General features: G+C 38.5%; 1 long non-coding RNA gene across 2 annotated transcripts in view; it reads right to left on the bottom strand.

Annotated features, from left to right (window-relative positions):
- Positions 1-22,739, bottom strand: part of LOC135084301 (uncharacterized) — a 56,346-nt gene that overhangs the window by 16,404 nt on the left and 17,203 nt on the right. For both annotated transcript variants that reach the window (XR_010259810.1, XR_010259811.1), the window contains exon 2: positions 842-1,107. This is a non-coding gene — a long non-coding RNA (uncharacterized LOC135084301). The remainder of the gene's footprint in view (positions 1-841; positions 1,108-22,739) is intronic.

Here is a 22,739-nt window from a genome sequence, read left to right as displayed (position 1 = left end):
GGGCGGTGGGGGCGGTCCGCCCCGGGTGCCAGGCATCAGGGGGTGACACAAGTCGCGCAGATTAGTACTTACTGGCGCATCTGCATGGCAAGACTGCGGGTCTATGTCATGATACGGGGGGAAGGGGGGGTGCGACGATATTATCTTTCAATCTTCGAATCGGTAGGTAACCCTAAAATCCTGGGGGGTACCAGGGGGTACCTTAGGACTTATGACGGGGGGGGGGGGGGGTGATCGCCCCGGGTGCCAACCCATGCTACGCCGCCACTGATTTCACCCTGTATATGTCTGCCCCGGGCATCGAACCGTGGATGGTGGAACAACCTACGTGACGCGCATGGGATGAACGAACGGAGACGAATGGTGAATAAAGTCTTCATTATACGAACGAATGCGAACAATGTTCAGTTCGCGAGTGAACCTAGGGTATCGTTCATTTATTTATTTTAGAATAGGTCAGGTCAAGCACGACATTATTTTTAAGGTAATCGTTCGTATTGGCCGCTGCAATACAAGCTTTCTTGCTTAGTGCAGAGAACGCCAGAATAATTTGTACAATAATAATATGACATCTTTTAGTAATAAAACTTTTTTTTTAAGTTAAGTTTTTTTTACTCCCTATAGCAACTCCTTAATCTATGTAGTCACTATTATAATTATTAATCGGTATTATCTTCACTACACTGCTGTACTGTAGAAAGTTGCTGAAAACCGTAGTATGAAATGGTAAATAAGTAACTTACCAAAAAGCAAAGTACATATTTACTTAGGCACTTGTAAAGTACGACCATGTAGAGTTTGGCTATGATTTTAGTAGAAATGAAACGCAACTGAAACTCACCTATACAAGTCACCGATCGACCGAACAATCGAGCCTTGTCGCACTTCCATGCGCTTTCACTTGCAGCACCAAGTCACTTCACTTCACTTCGCTTCGCTTCTCGTCACTTCACTTCGCTTCGCTTCTCGTCACTTCACTCGGCTTCTAACTAGGAATTTGAATAGGGAGGGGCTAGCTAGGTTACTTAACGTGGGGTTTTTGGGGTGATTTAAATTAGGGTTTTATTGTATAAGTCGCTGTCTTTTATTCGGGTAGAGGTTGGTCCCCTGGAACAAAGAAACACGATATCAGTCTAATATTTCGAATACCAAAGAAACCTGTTTCTATAAGTCTCTATGTATTACTGTCCAGAAGATAACTGCTTACTCGTGACTTGAAGGTATTATATTATGAATTAGGAAACATAGATGCTGGCAGGGAGTTTATTTCCCCCCAGGGACTAGGGGCTATCATAAGTGATAGCCTTCATTGGTTGGCATTTATTAGTTGTTACGAAAGAGATGGGAATATCACATTAAAGCTTAAACGATGCTCTAACTCTATATCTTTTCATCGTTACATTCCCTCTAATATGGTCGAGTGAAGCGATGGCTGGTTCACTCGTCATGTCTGTGAACAGGCGCTGCTTTCGGGGACTGGTCAATCCAAGTTATTCCAATTTATGTATGCGAGTCATTTCTACTAGTATTTAAATATGTAATGTATGTAATCTGTAAGTCTAGATATTAGCACGTCACTACCTTGTTTAATATACCACGCAATTTTGTATACCCATTATAAGATACACTATACAAGAATGCATGGTAAATTCAGTGAACTGCTCCTGAATCGAATGTACCTACTACTGCTATTTCTATTTATTTATATTAACCGGCAGACAGTGGTGACTGAGTTTGTTGCGGCGCTTCTTCTCAGCACTTGCCAAATGTTGGTCTCGAAGCGCTGGTAGGGTAAAAAGATTATGAGACATGTAGAGGCTCCTCAAGAGCAAAATGACGATTTGTAAGAACTATTTATTAGTCTAAACAAATAAATAAATTTTGACTTTGACTTTGACTTTATCTGTTTAACAAATTTATGCAACAAAACTTTGATAAAGTAGAAATGCTAAAAGTATACAAGTCATTGCAACCAAAATCACTTATTTCAATTTCATGTTACAACCAATAACAACTTAAAGTTTATTTAAAAAAATGTTATCAACATTTTCTTGGATAAAATGAAAATGAAACACTCTTTGCAAGATCCCTGTAAACAAACCACACATCATCTAACAGGAGCTTCTTTGAGATACGAGAGTCAATGAACCGAAACTCATTACCCACCTTTGAGGGTGTCGGTAAACTCATTCCATCAACACGATAAAGTAAAAGGGATTGGGTTGGGCTTAATAGTACAGCCTTCATAAAACCTATCGTTAGGAGAGTGTTATTTTTTATGCAAATGAATATAGGAAGAGTCAATTAATTTGACTGGGTAGGCTTCCGCGTGGAAAGGTGTGTAAGGTATTTGTTTTTAGTAGCAATAGGAATCAACTAATTTCTGTAACACATTTGTTTGTGATTCCTAAAAATAAAAATAAAAATCAATTCGATTCGATGTAATGTAACGTCATCAAAGGAAAAACTTGTCTTGTCTACTTATTAAGTACCAATATATTGGTCAAAACTAAATGAACCTTTTTCATTTTCAAGGGTTTATACAGGGAAACTAATGACGGCAGGTCTCATAGTAGGTACATCTGTCAGAATAACCCTAGACTACCTCCCCTGAACGGCTCCGCCACTAATTACCAGTCACCCTGTATAGTGTCGAATTCAAACCTCTGGCATATTAGCAGAGTTTTCAAAGTTCCTAATCACTCGGCAAATTAAATACCTAACAGATACTAAGGTCTACAAGTACCTTAAAAACAAATGTTAAATTCTTGTTTAAAAACACAAATACGCGAACTAAAAAATAAAAGGATGATGAAAAATAAATATCAATGAACGGTAACGTAACGGTAGTGAAACACAGAAGCTCCTCCTTTCTCGAAGTCGGTTAAAATAATGTTTTCTTTACACAAAAGCTTAGATAACAACAACCAACCCAAAAGTTTTAAGGGAACTGAAACCCGAGCGGGGGGGGGGGGGGGGGGGGGGCGGGCGCTAAAAGCGTGTTGGTTAACCTGTCTCTCTGACAGGATAGCCGAAATGAGGGTTGAATAACTTTACTGGGAGTGGTTAGTGGGTTACTTTGTAAGAGGTCCGGGTTTGATTCCCAGATGTGTAGTAAATTACATAATGAAGTGATTTTTGGAAAAAATATGACTTTGTATTTAAGAAGATACGTTCGATGAGGAATCTGTTCTTGTCTGATTATCATAATGAAAAACTAGAGTAGCAGAATCACTGACACATTAATTTTTTTGAGGAATGTGGATGTCTTTTCAACAAAATCTGCTTTATGGATTAAGTTGAAGCTTACCTATGGCTAAATCCTATTCTATGTTCATTGGACGTCCTATGGCTGAGATGATGATGATGATGATGATGATGATGATGATGATGATACTCAATACTCAATACTTTATTGCATCCATAATGTTACAGAGGTGGTATGTATGGTTTTATAAGATACAATTATGGACCCTGTCGGGCACAGCATTCTAAGAGAGGGGAAGAATTTATAAATATTTAATTAATTCAATTATATTATTAATTATATTATTAATTATATGATGATGATGATGATGATGATGATGATGATGAAATCCTATCCATCCTATAGTTTAATTTGAGGAGACAATAGCTTTACAAAAATCCATTCAACAGTTTCTGCACAAAAGATTCTAACGCCCGTATTCACAAACGATGCTTGCTTAAGTGAAGCAGCAAATCGAACGCACAGCGTTGAATACAGCTCTGTGATTGGTTCGCGTGTCACTTCGTGCGTCCACGCGCACTGTGAGACCTCAGTAATGTTTGTGAATACGGGCGTAATAAGCATCCATCTAGGTGGACCGACGATCTGGTGAGGGTCGCGGGAGGTGCCTGGATGCGAGCGGCGCAGGACCGGTCTTTGTGGAAATCCTTGGGGGAAGCCTTTATCCAGCAGTAGACGTCTTTCGGCTGAAACGAACGAACGAACGAAGCATCCATCTTAGCAAAATAATATTAATAGGTATAGTCTGGTCCGTGAGCACGTAGAATTTTGTCCAATGACCCCTAGCTACCCATCCTTATCGCTCACGCGTAATTATGTTGCTATCGCGCTCGCACACTCACTGCGGGTGCCAGTCGCACAGTCGCGACAGCAATATAATTACGCGCGAGCGATAAGGATGGGTAGCTAGGGGTCATTGGACAAAATTCTACGTGCTCACGGACCGGGCTTTAGTATTGAACCCGAAGGATCGATACTAATACGTAGTCTATTATTCCTAGATTCCTAGCAACAGGCGATAATTTATCAAGTTCCAAGGTCACCGAGGCAATTAGCAGGGCTGTTGCCCTTCCCTCAGGACTAGGGATGAGCTATCGACCGGGAAGCGATCGACCTTGTGCCCTCCTAGACAAGGCATTTGTGACAGATTCAACTTCGCGATCGTGATGATAGTGTCGCTTCACAGAGCAAAGTAGAAAGTAATGTACGAACAAAAGATGCCGCGGGAAAGCGCTTTCACGATACATTTTAAACAGTTTTTTTGGTTTCCAGTGAAAAATATAGGTTTAAAAACAAAATTTCCATTGTTTTTCTTCATCTATACTTATAATAAATCTGTAGAGAGGTCAATTCTGTACATGAAATATATTTTCAAAATAACTATCAGGGGGTGATTAGTGATCGATACTGATGCCAAAAATGCAATCAGTAAAATTTTTGTCTGTCTGTCTGTCTGTCTGTATGTTCCTTATAGAAACAAAAACTACTCGACGGATTTTAACGAAACTTGGTACAATTATTCTTCATACTCCTGGGCAGGTTATAGGATACTTAGGAATTCCCACGGGAACGGGAATTAGCGGGAAAATCCTTTTGTATGAAAAATCTAAACCGCTTAAGTTAGACGCTTGAAATTTGGCATGCAGGTACTTTAGTAAACTTAAAGCTTAGTTACAACAGGATATTGCAAAATTCCCACGGGAACGGGAGTTAGTGGGAAAAAACATTTGTATGAAAAAATCTAAACCGCGTAAGATAAACCCTTGAAATTTGGCATGCAGGTACCTTAGTAAACTTAAAGCTTAGTTACAACAGGATATTGTAAAATTCCCACGGGAACGGGAGTTAGCGGGAAAAAACTTTTGTATGTAAAAATCTAAACCGCGTAAGATACTCTTGAAATTTAGCATGCAGGTATCTTAGTAAACTTAAAGCTTAGTTACAACAGGATATTGCAAAATTCCCACGGGAACGAGAGTTAGCGGGAAAAAACATTTGTATGAAAAAATCTAAACCGCGTAAGATAGACTCTTGAAATTTGGCATGCAGGTACCTTAGTAAACTTAAAGCTTAGTTACAACAGGATATTGCAAAATTCCCACGGGAACGGGAGTTATCGGGAAAAAACTTTTGTATGAAAAAATCTAAACCGCGTAAGATAGACGCTTGAAATTTGGCATGCAGGTACCTTAGTAAACTTAAAGCTTAGTTACAACAGGATATTCCAAAATTCCCACGGGAACGGAAGTTAGCGGGAAAAAAAAATTGTATGAAAAAATGTGAACCGCGTAAGATAGATGAAGGGGGGGTAAAACGAGATCCACGCGTACGAAGTCGCGGGCGGCCGCTAGTTGATTATAAAAATTAGCAATATGTCAGTGTAAATTGATTTGGTAACATTTAATACTTACATTATTTTCTACAATTGTCTTTCTGAAACTTCTTCTTGTCGTATCGACAACAAACCTACAGTGTCAGCCCAAAACTGCTACAAGAGTGGCGTTATCAGTAGCATTAATTAAATCTTCCTGCGTGCAGTTGTTTGGGTTTGGGTCTCTGAAGCTTAAACATTGAACACTATCTCTATACTAATATTATAAAGTTGAAGAGTTTGTTTGTTTACTTGAACGCGCTAATCTCCGGAACTACTGGTCCGATTTGAAAAATTATTTCAGTGTTAAATAGCCCTTTTATCGAGGAAGGCTATAGGCTATACAACATCACGCTACGATCAATAGGAGCAGAGCAACAATGAAAAATGTTGCGAAAACGGGTTTTCACGCGTACGAGGTCGCGGGCACAGCTAGTTATGACTAGGGAATGCAAAACCGGTTAATCGGAAACCGAAAAATCGGAAAAACCGCCCTTTTTCGACGAATTCTAAAACCGGTTTTTAAAATCGAAACCCGGATTTAAATCGGTTTTTCTATCTGTATACACGTAACAAATTCCATAAATAAGCAATATCATTTTATTATAATATAACCTGGGTATTTTGATATTTGACGAATATTTGGTTATTTTACAATTTATAACTTGGCAACATTGTCACTTGGTTACTCCGTCGTTTACCTTTGAACGGGGAATCCCCGATAATTATTTAAGACTCGTACCCGTACCGCCCGCGCCCGCCACCTGACATGACCCACCCCGCGATTCAGATAGTTGGTGATTATTGCAGTGAATAATAATTGACCTATGTGTGAGTGAATTGAACAGTTTTTATTTCTGAATTGTTGTGAACATTGAATCTCATTTATTTGCGATATCTGCAGAAGCTTATTACTGTAATACTTAGTGTATTGAATTTGACAGAAATACCGCCTAACGTTCACAAATAAAGCTTTTTACATTTTATTCTACTTTTTAATTTAAGATATTGCTTAAAATATCAATCAAAAAAATCAAAATCAAAGGTATTTATTCAGTTTAGACCACAAGTGGCGCTTATGAACGTCAAAATATTATTATAGAAAATAATAAAGAAAGAAAAGGTAGCCCTTATGGGGCACTTTACATGTCTCCTTATCTTTTGGGCCCTACCAGCGCTTCGAGACAAACATATGGCAAGTGCTGAGAAGAAACGCCGGAACAAACAATCATAATCACCTCAACCAAAACAATCAAATAAAGCTAACGTTCAAAAATAAAATGTACAAATTTTATTATACTTTTTAATTTAAGATATTGCTTATATCAATCGTAATTGTAAACAAATACGTTTTTGATGTAGGTACATTACGTACATGGTGATAATTAACAAAATACTAAACCGACAGAGTCTGTCGGTTTAGTACAGAGTAATGAATTTTAAAAATGTATTCGTTGACAATTATTACGTACAATGGAGATAAACTACCATCCCTTGAGTTAAATTTAACTTATTCATTATATGTGCCTATAATGCCTAATGAATAAGCTAAATTTATCAAAACTGTTATAACCCTCTCTTAAATAATGTAATCTAACACAAAACGGACAGGACGTAACAAATCGCTGTATGTAACTACTAGTTGATTGGAAAAAAAAATAGAACGATAATAACCGATTAAAAACCGAAAACCGGTTTTTTTTCTTGGAAACCGAAAAAAAAATCGGTTTTTGATAAACTTTCGGTTTTGCATACCTTAGTTATGACATAATTATGGAAAGATGGAGTGATCAAAAGTTGTACAGAACCCTATACAGGCAACATTTGTTCGCTGCACCCACACAGTCTATAAACTGTATGCATCGCCCACATCAAAGTGGAGGATACATTCATCTATTGCCTGTGGAAGCGATCAATCCAGATTGTCTGCTCAGTCAACGGTGACGTCATTGTAATGGGGACACACGGGCGGAAAGCTCACAGAAAGCTCTGAACTAACAGAACTTTCCATGAATCAAACTTTGAATATATTTACGCACCTTATTTTTGCCTGTAACATAGCACAAGTAGTGCAAATCGTTTCGTGAAAAATTAATGTACACTAATAAATAAAGAAAAAAGATTTGTTTGTTTGTTTTGAATAGGCTCCGAAAGTATTGGAGCGATTTGAAAAATTCTTTCACCGTTAGACTTCTATATTATTTCTAATGATTATAGGCGGTACGAAGTTCGCTGGTATAGATAGATGGTATTGCGCATATATTTAAAAGAATTGTACAGATATGTACCATCCTAGACTGCATCTCACTTAACACCAGGTGCGATTGCGGTCGATTGCGTTGTCATGCATAAAAAATTGTTTATTTCCAGTAAACTATACCTACTTCACGCACAAGTAAGCATCAGAAACAAAAAGTAACTTAGTAACATCACATCAAACGTTGCCTTTTTGTAGTACAATCACAAAATACATAACTAACTTATCGTTATGAATTGAAGCATACACATACATCCGTCCCCATCTTTGGTATACAATTTAATATTGTCCCGGCAAGCCTTTGTCCCATCTCGGCGCTAAACACTTTAATATTGTTTGGGGACAATAGGAAGGAGGGACTAGTGATGTTCTGTAACTACTATATCGATATCTATAGTAGCATAGAATGGTAATATCGACGAGGAATGGAGCTGGTATATACTGGCTTTTATGGTAAAATATTTTATTTCAAAACTTGCTCTTTATTGGTTTTGAAAGTCACGATTCTGAAATAAGTTATTCAAGTTATTTTATGCTGTTATAATTGCACTTTGCCTACGTTACAGTCATATAGTTTATAGATTTTTATTTATTTTCCCTAGTATTAGATGATTTTATTGTGTAACATCAGTATTTTTGTCGTAGATAAGTACCTACGTAAGCACAACGCGAAACATTACTTTACAAAATAGTTTAATACAAAAGACTGAATGGGTACGCATTTTAATCATATTTTAGCATCATTTTAGATGTGAATGGCATCACAGTTTCTGCTATCGTTTGGTGTAGGTATTTTAACTGAGATCACGTCGTCGACACCATAAAATAGGTACAAAATATCGATAATTTAGACCAGCTCTATGGGCCGTCGTTTGCGACTTAACATCATTGATACTCAAATCAGTTTGTGTGCGGAATGGAGGGTGTATTGTTCATAGCTATTCAGAACCACACAGTGATTATTCTCTATGTAAAGCTTTGAAACAGCAAGATATTATTTAAAGATATTTAAGAGGTGTTGCTTCCTAGCAAAAGCAAAATCTGTGGCTCGATAAGAAGCTCCAACAACTTGTAACTGAACTAGGCAAAGTAAAAGAAATAAACGCATTTGAATTAGGTAGTTGCCCATCCTTCCCATCCATGTAGTCCTGTCACAGGACACCATGAAACCTGTGGCGTCACTCCAGCCTTAGTGGAGGGGGTACTTACCCTCCATTGAGAGCTACAATCATTAAACTAAACGAGCAAACGAGGGTGACTGGTGTTGTGACGGAGCTTAGGAAATTATGCGGGGTGACGTCAGGGTTAAGATATTGACAGTTATATTAATGGAAGGATTGCTTGAGGATCAATATGAGGTGGTTAGCTATTAGTTTTTAGGGACGTCATTAAAGTAAGTGTGAATTTAGTAGAGCTGCTGCCGACTTGCAACTTTAAGCTGGAAGTCGTTTTTTTGGGGACACACTCTCTCAAATCTCTGACTGCCCGGTGGCTTACACGCATGCCGCCAGTCTAGCCTAGGCTTCAGCCTACTTAGCATAGTGATAAATCCGTCACAGAGTTAACATTTGTAGGTACCCCTCTTCTAAACCACACCTCTGGTTGCATAATTACGAAAATTAAGTGGGTCGCTAAACGATATTATCATTCTGATAAAATGCCAGTTGAAGCTGTGGTTTCGAATCCCACTTAGGGCATATAGTTTGACGAGCACGGTATAATATTCCCATTTCCTACTTTGATGTAGGTACTCGTAGATATTGTAATATAAGTAGGTAGTCAGAAAAAATGGCTTCAGGGGCTAGTTAACTTAATGTGATAGTTGAAATTTAAAAAGTTAGTTCTTGAGTGGCGACCACGAGCCGGAAGACGTAGCGTGGGTTGGCCTCCCACTAGGTGAACCGACGATCTGGTGAAGGTCACGGAAGGTGCCTGGATGCAAGCGGGGCAGGACCGGTCTTTGTGGAAATCCTTGGGGGAGGCCTTTGTCCAGCAGTGGACGTCTTTCGGCTGAAACGAACGAACGAACGATAGTTGAAATAAAACCTTCAGGTGTGAAACTCAGATTTTATAAATATCAAATGGCTCATAACTTTCAACCGCACAATACATCGAGTTCCCGGCGACGTGTAGACACAGATATCAATTGGACGGCGAGCACTATTTTAGAACTGCATTTGGGTCATAGATGCATTGCAGCCGCACAATTAGTGGCGGCATTGTTGCCAACTGGGAGAGTCCCTTTTACTGGACTGTGGATCGGGGATCGGGGAACGGGGAACGGGACTATTCCCACCTCTAGCTCCTACTGCTGCAACTCTTGTGTAGCCAGGATCGAAAGTTTGACCGACAATCATAGTCCAAAGCGTGAGCTAAAAAAAGGTATAAAATAACCTTTATGAAAGAGATACTCCTGTGTAGTCAGGATCTACAGCTTGACCGCCAATAAAAACCCAACCAGTGAAGGTCAAGTTTGTCCCGGGGGAAAGTTAGACTGTCATTGGACCCGCAACGAAATTAATCAGAAGAACATAGGAGGAGTTCGAAGTTACCACAGACAGTCACAAACCTAACTTCTTCCCAGCACCAGCTGTTATGTTCTCCCGAATTCCATAGTATCACCACATTTGTCCTCCCAATTGTATTTTTCTTTTACCCGCGGCTTCGGCCCACGTAAATTTCAGTCTGACACAGAAAAACTTTGTCAAAGTAAGTTACAACTGTGGGCTGAGTGTGAGTTTACATAAAACGTACGTCCTCACTAAAAAAAATAATGAAAATTTTAGTTCTTGAACGTTTCCGCTAGGGGCGCCGTACAATCCGTCATACATTAATGTAATTTTTTTACGCGATCACTAGTGAGAACGTTTTTGTAAACTCACACAGCCCTCTGGTGTCGATGCACCACCCGGTTCAACGCACTTTAAATTTTCTCATAACAAAACCCAAAGTCAAAACTAAAACTACAACTTACGAGTATTCACTACAAAACAAAGTTTACTAAACATCAAACACTATCCTCCTAGGATAGGGAAAATTTAAAACTTTAAATTCTATTCAAAATAAATCAAAGAAATCTTCCAACATTTTGTTTGTTGCTGCAGCTTTTATGAGTGCGTTAAACACGTAGTAAATGTTTATGCGATGAGCAAGTAGGTTACTGAATCGTCTAAGAAAGTGTCTATGTTTTTGTGTAAAGAATAATGAGGTGTTTCTTTACGAGATCGAATCAGAAATGAGGAGATCCGTAAACGAACTAAAGTCGCTGACATAGCCCGACGGATCAGCAAGCTGAAGTGGCAGTGGGCAGGGCACATAGTACGCAGAACTGACGGCCGATGGGGCAGCAAGGTTCTGGAATGGAGGCCACGTACCGGAAAACGCAGCGTGGGACGTCCACCCACAAGGTGGACCGACGACCTGATAAAGGTAGCGGGAAGGCGCTGGATGCAGGCCGCTACCAACCGTGCGATGTGGAAGTCATTGGGGGAGGCCTATGTTCAGCAGTGGACGTCCTGTGGCTGAAATGATGATGATGATGATGAATAATGAGGATTTCACAACACTTTTTAGAGCGCTTTCACATTTAGGCGATTGAGCAGCGCGACAGACGCGCTGCCGAAAATTTCGTACTACAGTGACAGCGGATGCATGCCTTCACATTATAAAAACGCCGCTGTCGCGCTGCTGTCGCGCTTCAAACGCCCTAATGTGAAAGCGCTCTTAATCTACAGTGTTCAAACTTCTTCTCAGTACCAGCCCAGAGGTTGTCCCGAAGTGGTGGTAGGGCAAGCTATATTTGGGACATGTAAGCGCCCTGAAAAGGGCCTGTGTACTGAATAAAAGCTTTGACTTTGAAACTTTTTTCACGAGACGCTGGTGGCTTTTTCGTGACAGACTTGTTTGTTGCATTTCTATTGTCAACTGACGCCCGTATTCACAAACGAAGCTTGCTCAAGTGAAACAGCAAATCGAACGCACAGCGTTGAATAGAGCTCTGTGATTGGTTCATGTGTCACCCTATTCGTTCACGCGCACTGTGAGACCTCCTAGTAATATGTGTGAATATGGGCGTAAGTATATTTCCAAAAGAATTTATGTTCCATGCATTTATTTATCAGTTCATAGCAACTCTGACTAACTAAGTGGGTAATTTTGGTAAATAGGACAGAACCTTTTTGGCTACATGTCGCTTGCAACTGTTTCCCTGGAAATTTAGGGCCGGTCACATTGAGATTTATTGAGATTTCAAAACATTGTGATACACTAAAAATGGTAAATATTTTCGACACACTGAAACGTATCGTACGATCTGGTGAAGTTCGCGGGAAGAGCCTGGATGCGGGTAGCGCAGGACCGGTCCTTATGGAAATCTTTGGGGGAGGCCTTTGTCCAGCTGTGGACGTCATTTGGCTGAAACGAATAAACGAACGAACTGAAAAGTAACCTAACGTAATGTATCCTTCTAAATATTGTTTTATTTCGATACCAAATCTAACAATTTGTTGCGGAAAGAACAACTTTGTCAATAAAGCCAGATCTATACATCCGAGCAACGAGCTAATCCGGGCAAACAGAGGTCTAGAGAGATCAGGACAAATGTTTGCCCGAGCTCCCTTCCTTTGTTGCTCCAAGAAGTCTTGATACCGGCCATGGCAAATTAAAGTCATAAAATAATGGTAATAAGAGTGTTTTCCCAGTGCGTTTAAGGTTCAGCCAAATCAACGCGATCACACTCGTTCAGCGATGGCGATCAAACGCATTTAATTAAGTCTGATCGCCATCGCTGCACGCCGGCTGATCGCGTGTGATCGCGTTGGTTTGGCTGAACCTTTAGACTTTAAATGAGAGCTTAACGCCCTTATTCACAAACGATGCTTGCTCAAGTGAAGCAGCAAATCGAACGCACAGCGTTGAATAGAGCTCTGTGATTGGTTCGTGTGTCACTCTGTGCGTCCACGCGTACTGTGTGACCTCATAGTAATGTTAGTGACGAGAAAAAACGGGAATAAATTAGCACGCTTACAAAAAAGCTTCCAAGTTTCTAAATCCAATAACTTATAACCGGTTCTATATTGGCTCACATAAAATTCTAAATCCTATTCTTTGTCCTACTACCGATTTGTGTTCATAATAATCTCTCTTCATAATTTTATTTTTCATACTTTTTTTATTCATACATTTTTATTACTACCATCGGAGCTCATAACAGTTAGTAATCATAATTTTTTTATCAATACTGTTACTACCAAGAACCATTTAAAATACATAATTTTTATTTTCAGATCTTTTTTCTTCATAACATTCATTGATCATATTGTTTTAATTAATAATGTTGTTACTAAGAACATACTTCAACTCATAATGTTGTTGTTCAGAATAATTTACTTTATAACAGACATACTCGTATCTTTAAAAAAATCATATATAATTTAATAGAGTAGATAAGCATGCAGAGCATGCAGCATGAAAGCAAGCATGCAGCATGCATTGGTATCTCCTCGTCTCCGGCGCTGCGGGATGTGCAGCCCTTCCGCCCTTGCGTAACGAGGCTCAGGCACCCACGCTTGCTTCCGCAGCTTCGGCTTTTTGGATCGCCATCGGCGCCTTCGGCGCCTCGGCGACCAGCCTCAGCCGCTCCAGCTCACCCGGGCGCCTGAGCCTCGTTACGCACGTTACGGGCGAGGGCTGCCCTCCCTCCGCGCCTCCGGCTTTTAAATTACACTCTAGGGGTAGGGCAGACAAGACTACGTGAAGTCGGTTTTGCAGCGATTCGTTTCTGTCACGTTAGTTTTGTGGCACAAAATATTGCCTGTTTTGGACCATTTCAAATTAATATAATGTTAAAATACGATTTAATACGAATATAGACATCATGATTTTTAATAATATGGATAAATACACTTATGAGTAATAAATTTATGAAAACAAATATTAGGATACATCACATTTATGAATATTATAGTTATTTATTCGAATGATTATGAGTTTCGATCATTAGTACAGAAAAATATATGAAAACAAATATTAGTAAAAACTAAGTGTATGATTAGTGATATTATGAATATCAATGATTATGTTTTTAAATATGTAGGTTTTAAATTTTTTATGAAGAATGATCATTATGGTATCAAATTGTATGAGAAATATTTTCGGACCTCCAATGATAGGAATTGAAAAGTTATGTAAGAAAATGCGCTACCCTTATAACCACATAAGTAGGTATTCTAAATTGCTAGTTTTGTTAAAATAACACTTATTTAACTTATTACCTTACTGTTTTGTTAAAAATTAACTAGTTAATGATGAATTCTCTTCAAATAAAAGGTAGGTACTTAACAAACAAAGCGAAGTTTTCATTTGAACTTTACTTTTCTCTTATTGTGAGGATTCGCAGAAGTCCAATAAACTATGTAGATAAGTATAACAATACTATAGGTCTTGCCTTGACTGAGTCAGAGCCTGAGGTAGGAGAGCGGCACGGGAGGGTGTTTTTGTAACGTCAAACGTCAGCGAGACTTCAGGGGGCGCGTAGTATGAGTTTACGTCAAAAGCATTCGATATCGACTACGTTAAAAAAATATATGAAGATTTTAGTTCTTGAAAGCTAGGGGCGCTGTACAATCCGTCATACATTTAATGTCACTTTTTTACGCAGTAGATAACGAATGCGTTTGACGTAAACTCACACTACGCCCCCAGTATCTCCTTCAGATTTTTATGCTTTATCACGTACGTTCAGTGGCGTAGCGTGGCTTTTCGCCGCCCGGGGCCGTCCGGAAATCCGCCGCCCTTTATTTTAATTATAAATATTTTAAAGTTTAAATATTATATTGAATAGACTTCAGGTACACTATTCACCTTATTTGTTGAAAGTCAAAATAAACTACCACGCACTGCTTCAGAAGGAAAATACATTAAAAAGAAGCAATTGCTTGAAACCCACAGGAAGTTTGATTTTCTTAAATAGCTCAGTTTTATTATGTAACACTAGGTGTATAACAATAAACAATAATAACAAGTATTAAAGTATTTATTTGTCAATTGAGAGTAAATATTATCTTAAATTATATACAGTGCTCATTGAACTTAGAAGGAATAACATAATATGTGCTTAATATTATTAAGGGTTGTATACCCTAGCTAACCAGCGCCACCATATTTTTTCTTGATTACTTTTGTTATAGACCGAAATTAAAAAAGTGGTTTGAAAAATGTATAATACACTTCTGGACACATCTACTGGCCCATCTTGTATTTTCAGTTTCATTTGGTCCTAGCTAAAATTTTACATTAGGTCGAGCAAAAAGTTTCGTTTGCCTCCTGTCACATAAAAAAAAAAAAATGCAGTTTTGAACCTGGCACATTCACAATTTCATTCAATAGTCTTTTTTTTAATTTCGAACACAGAGTTTAAAGAGATTTTGGACAAAAGACAATTTGGAGCCTGTTTGTTGATATCAAACAATCGAATACCTACTAAGAAAACTTGGTTTTATTGGTTTACTTGGATTAAATTCTTGAAAAAGTGATTGATATCTTTGGTTTTGCAACAAACATTACTTATTCTTAACATTAAGGTGAGGTTCTATCAATAATCTATGGATACTTCACCTGAAGTCGCCGCCCAAGCTGTGGCACTTATTCAGGCCGGACACAGCCAAAGAAACGTGAGTGCTCAACTTAATTTAAGTCGATCTGCGGTCCGAAATGTTTATCGGAGGTACCTAGAGACTGGTGGCTTTGTTCGTCGCCAAGGAAGGCCACGATCTCGGGTCACAACTGAAAGGCAGGGTCGATTCATCGTGACGACCAGCTTGAGAAATCGTCACCTTACCTCCATTGAGATACAAAACCAACTTCGCGACTTCCACGGAGTATCTGTGAGCGCTCGAACTGTTCGGAGAAGGTTCAAAGAACGCGATATGGTACCACACAAGGCAGCTAATGGGCCCAAACTAACGCGAGCCCACCGAACAGCGCGCCTTCATTTCGCACGCAGTCATTTAAATTGGACACAGCAAGATTGGAGCCGTGTACTCTTTTCTGATGAGTCTAAAATTGTGTTACATGGCAATGATGGAAGGAAGAAGGTCTACCGACGTAAGGGAGAGCGTTTCGCACAATGCTGCTTTGAAGAGAGGGTTGCTTATGGCGGTGGCTCATGGACTGTCTGGGGCGGTATATCCGCGAGCGGCAAAACTCAACTTGACGTTGTTACAGGACCACGGCTGCCAACATTAAATGCTGAAAGGTACATTCGTGAGTGCTTAGAACCTCACGTGATACCCATACGCGGACTATGTGGGCCCAAATTTCCTTTTTATGCATGATAATGCAAGAGCCCATGCGGCCGGCATCGTCAGGGAATATCTTCGGAATGTGAACATCACAGTTATGGACTGGCCAGCCAGAAGCCCAGACATGAACCCCATTGAGCACATGTGTGACGAGCTAAAAAGACGTGTTAGGGCTCGTCAGCCAGTTGCCCAGACGATGCAGGAGTTGAAAACTGCCATAGAAGAGGAATGGGAGATGATCCCTTAAAATTTCATAGAGCGGTTGATGAACTCTATGCCTAATCGTATGAGAGCTGTGGTAGATGCCCATGGAGGCAACACGTGTTATTAAATTAAACCTTTATTTGATAAAACATGTTTTTTATTCAAAAATCAATTGCCTTTAACAAGACGCATATCCGACTTGTTAGGCGTAGCTCCATCGTATGGTATTCTGAATTCAAATTTAAAACAATACGATCGAAAAAGATGGTAAAATGTATCAGGTTTAAAACTGCATCAACAGTTTTTGTTCAATCTAGCAATCATATTTCGGTAGGGGCCAACGAAACCTAAACTCTAAGGTGGGTCAGTAGATGTGTCCAGAAGTGTATGTATCGAAGCTATTTTTTAAAATAATTTGTTTGAATTCATTAGATATTTGCAGCAAGTTACAGATTTAATTACTGCTAAAAGTTACCATTTTAGCTAATTTTGAATTTCGAACTTGCAGAATATAATAAATACACGGTTTTAAAAGTAGCTTAGATATGGCTTTAACTATTTACAAACCACTTTTTTATTTCGGTTTGTAACAAGAGAAATCACGAAAGATTATCTGTGGCGCAAGTTTTAGAGAGTAAGTAAGCTCCTTAAATATTTTTGTTGCTATTACTTAAAAAAATAGATTAAAAATGTACTCTTCGTGCTTTTTTCAAAGCAAAATCTTTTACACAATCGTCGATATCAAATTGATCTCATTTTCAATTGCCAGTATAGCTAGATTTGTTAGTCTCAACGTAGACATAGTCGACCTTTTTTTTTCTTGTTCATGCAATGTTTTTTTTCTTATCCGCCGCCCCCTTTCATATGCCGCCCGGGGCCATGGCCCCTCCTGCCCCCCCCAAGCTACGCCACTGCGTACGTTACGGGACTATTCCCACCTCTCGTTCCCACCACTGCAACTCTTGTGTAGCCAGGATCTACAGCTTGACCGCCATAAAAACCCAACCAATGAAGGTCAAGTTTGTCCCGAGGGGAAGTTAAACTGTCATTGGACCCGCAACGAAAATAATCAGAAGAACATAGGAGGAGTTCGAAATTAAGGTTCGACTTCCCTCCATTGCAAAGCGGATGACAGGTGACAAACAAAGGTTTATAACCTTTAAGAAAAGATTATGCACCACGAACAAAAAATATCAATTAAAAAAAAATATTATTGGCAGGTAGATGCTAATTGCTCACAAGATAGGGGGGCCTATCTTGTGAGCAATTAGCATCTACCTGCCAATAATATTTTTCACAAAATCGCTTAAAAGCACGGAATTTTTTATCACGCACGTTACACACAATATGTCAATGTCATCCTCCCATACCTCAGGCACAGACTGAGTAACCGCTAGATCTATACGTAGATAAATATAAAGAGGATTTAGGACGCTATTTGGATCAAATATGTAATTGCTCAATAATGAATAATAAATAAAAAAAAAATCTAATACAACAAGACAGAAGTCATAAGGTTTGTATTTCTTAAGTTGGGAAAATAACAAATAAATTAATACAAACTAACGAAGTTACTTGCTTCTGCGAAACTTCAGAAAGACGGTCGATTATGTTAATTTGAGATACTAAAGAATACTGGAGTGGATTTACATAGTACGACATGATAACCAAAAACGATTCTGAAAAAAATATTATGAAAAAACTTCTTGTTCATAAAATCAGAAGATATTTTTAGTGGAAAAATTAAATGTTGCTCTTCTAATGTCTTTATTCAAAACAAATGAGTTTCGACTGACACTAGCGGCCTTCTCATCTAACTAAAATATCGTTAAAGCTATCATCAGTGAAAGGGTCAAACGTTAGTTCTATGTAAGTGTATTTGGGCAAAGGTGTTTTATTCATTAAAATCAGTGGTTTTAACATAGCACATATTTAGTACAACTATTGTACATAACTTAAGCTTGATGTACTTTAAGTACAAAAGAAATAGGTTTTAAAAATAAAATGAGATAAGAAACTACCACGATCTTGAGACGATATTAAATCGTCCCATCTAAACGCCGGTCTAGTTGGAAACAAAACGACTTCTGTCGAAATGTCGACGGTTGTTAAATTGCGCTGAGTTTTTGCTTCAGCTAAATAGAAGCCCGTTTACACTGGGTTATCCTTCAGTTTGTTAGCTTTGGTCGATCGAATTAATCTAAATAAATATGAAACTCAAAGGTGACTGACTGACATAGTGATCTATCAACGCACAACCCAAACCACTGGACGGATCGGGTTGAAATTTGGCATGCAGGTAGATGTTATGACGTAGGCATCCGCTAAGAAAGGATTTTACGAAACTCCACCCCTAAGAGGGTAAAACGGGATCCACGCGTACGAAGTCGCGGGCGGCCGCTAGTAGCTGTATAAAAGCTTTTCACACAAAAAACAACATAATCGCCCGTATTCACAAACATTACTATGAGATCTCACAGTGCGCGTGGACGCACAAGGTGACACACGAACCAATCACAATGCTCTATTCAACGCTGTGTGTTCGATTTGCTGCTTCACTTAAGCAAGCATCGTGTGAATACGGGCGAATATCAGCATCACGTTTCTAATTTTATACTTTTCAGCGAGAAACCCATTTGATATACTTTTCTGGCATGGATGAGAAGTTTAAGATAGAGAAGAAAAAGATGCAAAGAAATGATGCATAACCAGTCAATAGTTGTACAAAAGATTTGTAATGCTCTATTATACAAGTCGGTGTTAATAACACGAATAAAAAATCCAAAAAATACCAAAAGTTTTGAAAAAGTTATGGTCAATAAATGGATCACGGCGCGATCATATGGAAATGACAGGTCGCATGAACTGTCATGGGTCGCGCGACCTGTCATTGGCCTTTGATCGCGCCGGCGATGGCGATCTGTACGCGTTGGTGTGGTTGAAGCTTTAAAAAATAATGTCAAATCGTAGCGATCATTTGTGCCGGACTACCCGGTGTAACATGTTTGACATTGAGCAAAAAGCAAAGACATAATTCTCTCCCCGATTTGCATATCTCGATGACATGCCAAAGCAAGGATTATGCTATAGGCTATAGCTTGCTGTAGCTAAGCTCCATGTTGGGCAATAACTCTGCAAGAGAAAGTTATACGAGTTGTGTTTGTATTTAAGTGAGTTTCGAGGGTGAAAGCTGTTATAAAACTCAAGTACAGTCGAAAGTACTTAAGATTATGCATTTTTGTCGCAAAATAAATTTTATATTATGTTTTCGTCCATCAAACTTTTCGTTGGTGTCGTTAAAATTAACTGTAACTTTGAATAATACATCGTAGTCGTAACTGACTCTACAGTCTTAAACTCTAAGCCTATGTCACCCTATGCTCAGCAGTGAACGTCCTATGGCTGAGATGATGATGATGATGAATGATGATGACGTGTCAAGTTACACATAAAACTGTTACATAATTATTTCTACCTTAACCCATACATTTTTGCAGACCCACTGATCAGACTTTAATGACATCCCACTCATAAAAAGAAACAGGGAAAGCAAAAACCAGCGTCAGTAGCATAAACGCAAAAATGAATGTTGTAAAGTACACAGTTGCCTCGAAAATGCTAAATAAGTCAGAGAACAAACAAGAACACCCGTTCCCGAAATGACTCTTTAATAAAGCTCGTTTTGTTCGAAAAAATCTCGAAAATATTAACTGCTATCACCGAGTGAAAACAACAGATTGTAAAGGAAAAGTATTCATTGTTACTTTTCAGGGGAAAACTTTTTATTCGTTTCCTTGTCAAAAAATATTTTTGCTATTTCTGCAACTGATTCAGTGCATTCATTATTCACTTAAATTTTCCCATGGCACAGATTGTTATCAATATTATATGTTACTAGCGGCCGTCCGCGACTACGTACGCGTGGATCCCGTTTTACCCCCTTCATCTATCTTACGCGATAGATTTTTTCATACAAATGTTTTTTCCCGCCAACTCCCGTTCCCGTGGGAATTCCTAAGTATACTATAACCTGCCCAGGAGTATGAAGAATAATTGTATCAAGTTTCGTTAAAATCCGTCGAGTAGTTTTTGTTTCTATAAGGAACACACATACATACAGACAGACAGACAAAAATTTTACTGATTGCATTTTTCGCATCAGTATCGATCACTAATCACCCCCTGATAGTTATTTTGAAAATATATTTCATGTACAGAATTGACCTCTCTACACATTTATTATAAGTACCTATACATATAGATAATAGTCTATAATATGTTACCAAAATGCGTTCAATGGTTTTTGCGTGAAAGAGAAACATGCATATCGATTCTAAATGCTTTAAGGCTTAATTTAACTTTGCAACAGAAGCTATTTTATATAAAAAAAACCGTTTAATCCGATGTGCTGACGATCTAACAATAATATTTTCCAAGCATCCTTCCCGAACCGCTTATCGTCCTCTTGAAAAACACCGTTTTGTAAAGAGGCCTGAAATTAAAAGGACATTCTTAAGACGTCCCGGGGTCTTTGGGGACCACAAACATACTAATTGGAATTCCTTGAGACCCCATTTATAACGGGATGGGGTGGGGGGTAATTATTAACGTAGTAGAAAATTAACAGTCTTTATTTCTTTCAAAAGCAAGTTTCAGTTTAACATTTTTTTCGCATAACATTTTTACGTTTATTTAATTAAAAATTTTAGTTATTATTTCTCAATATTCACACCTTAGAGGTGTGTCTAAATGAACGAATGAACTATCGTATCGTAGCTGATGTTTTCGTAAGAAGTATTGTGTTTTTTAAACGTGTTTATCGTGTATATCTATTTACAAAATACGACACAATTTTGCTTCTGAAAGTTGTTGAAAAATACAAAAAGTATCTACCTACTACACAACATTTTATTTCTAAATATTACTACTGTACTTTAAAATAAACAGAAAAAAGATGTAATTTATTCACTATAATAGGCAGTCCACTTTTTGTGTAAACTGTACTTAAATAAGTCTAAGTAAAACATTAAGTAAAATAAAAAAAAATAGATTGAAAAAGTTTAATGTGTTTAGAACTAGATTTCTTTTAAATCCCTTGTAGTGTCTGTTATATCTGGTCTACGGAGATTAAGTAAACGGTGATCAATATTTACGTAGCATTTTATAAGGTCGTTAAAACTGTCTGCGATCATTTCCCATCTGAAGGAAATTATCGGAAAATTTTCAGGAGACTCATTTTAAACGGGATTAAAGGTAAACTGTTTTTCATTGAGCTTATTGATTCCAGTGTCAATTGAGCAATAAACAGTCGACTGAAATGATATTGATGCGGTTAATTAATGTTGTGTATAATTAAGGTTAATGGCAATTGCTTTTATTGAACGAATAATTGTGTTAATGTAGTATCACTAATCCATAGTTTAAAGTATGAATAGAATAAAGTTAGGTATCCCTCGCCCCCTGAACCAGAGAAAGTGAACTCAAAAGTTATGTTGTCCCAATTAACCCCTGTTAAGCCTGAAGAATAGTCATTTTTACCATTTAATAGTCTTTTCTTTTTAATTCGTTTGAAATGTAATTGGTGTTAAACCTTGGACCAGTTTGATAACAAAATGAGTGGGAAATAACAAATGTTTTCTCGTAACAAACCACTCGCAACTCGCTGGAGGCAAAAGTCCTTCAAACTCACATGAACTTAAGCAACTCCTTATCTCTTATTTCCCCTACGTAAAGGACTACTTTGTGACGTCATCTGTGACGTCACTCGTACGCACTTCTCCGTAACAGCCGCTTTAACCGGCAGTTAGCATTCAAAGTGGTTCTTAGTTTAACGACTGACGCCGGTTCCTGTGCGTTAATTACTGACACTGTTGTTGGAAGGTTCGGGTTCGATTCCGGGCTTACTGACGTTGCTTTAGGCTTCAGCTATCATATTGGATGATTTTCATGGGAGTTATGTTTATGTTTTCGTCATGTGACTCAAATTAAATACCTTGCTGACATCGTCAGCCCTAGGCAGATCAACGTCATCATTTCAGCCATAGGACGTCCACTGCTGAACATAGGCCTCCCCCAATGACAAGGGTGCTGGCTGACCCACCCACCCCAATACTCAATCTAAGAAAGACAGCTGATGAGTTGGAAGAAAGATGTACAGAAAAACATTTAGGCATGAAGAATTTTTCCACACTTCACCCCCGGTAGAGACGGGTGATTGAAAACAATTTCCTAATAAAGAAAAAAAAAATATAATTTCTTTGCCTTCGGCTTAAAAATATGATACCAGGAACAGCTTTTGTTAAGAGAAAGAAACTTAATATTTAATGCCTAAACAATCAA

The sequence above is a fragment of the Ostrinia nubilalis genome, chromosome 25 (genome assembly GCF_963855985.1).
Source record: "Ostrinia nubilalis chromosome 25, ilOstNubi1.1, whole genome shotgun sequence".
NCBI classification, from domain to species: Eukaryota; Metazoa; Arthropoda; class Insecta; order Lepidoptera; family Crambidae; genus Ostrinia; species Ostrinia nubilalis.
The sequence above is the reverse complement of the archived record's forward strand: the minus strand, read 5'-3'. Positions and strand labels throughout refer to the sequence as shown.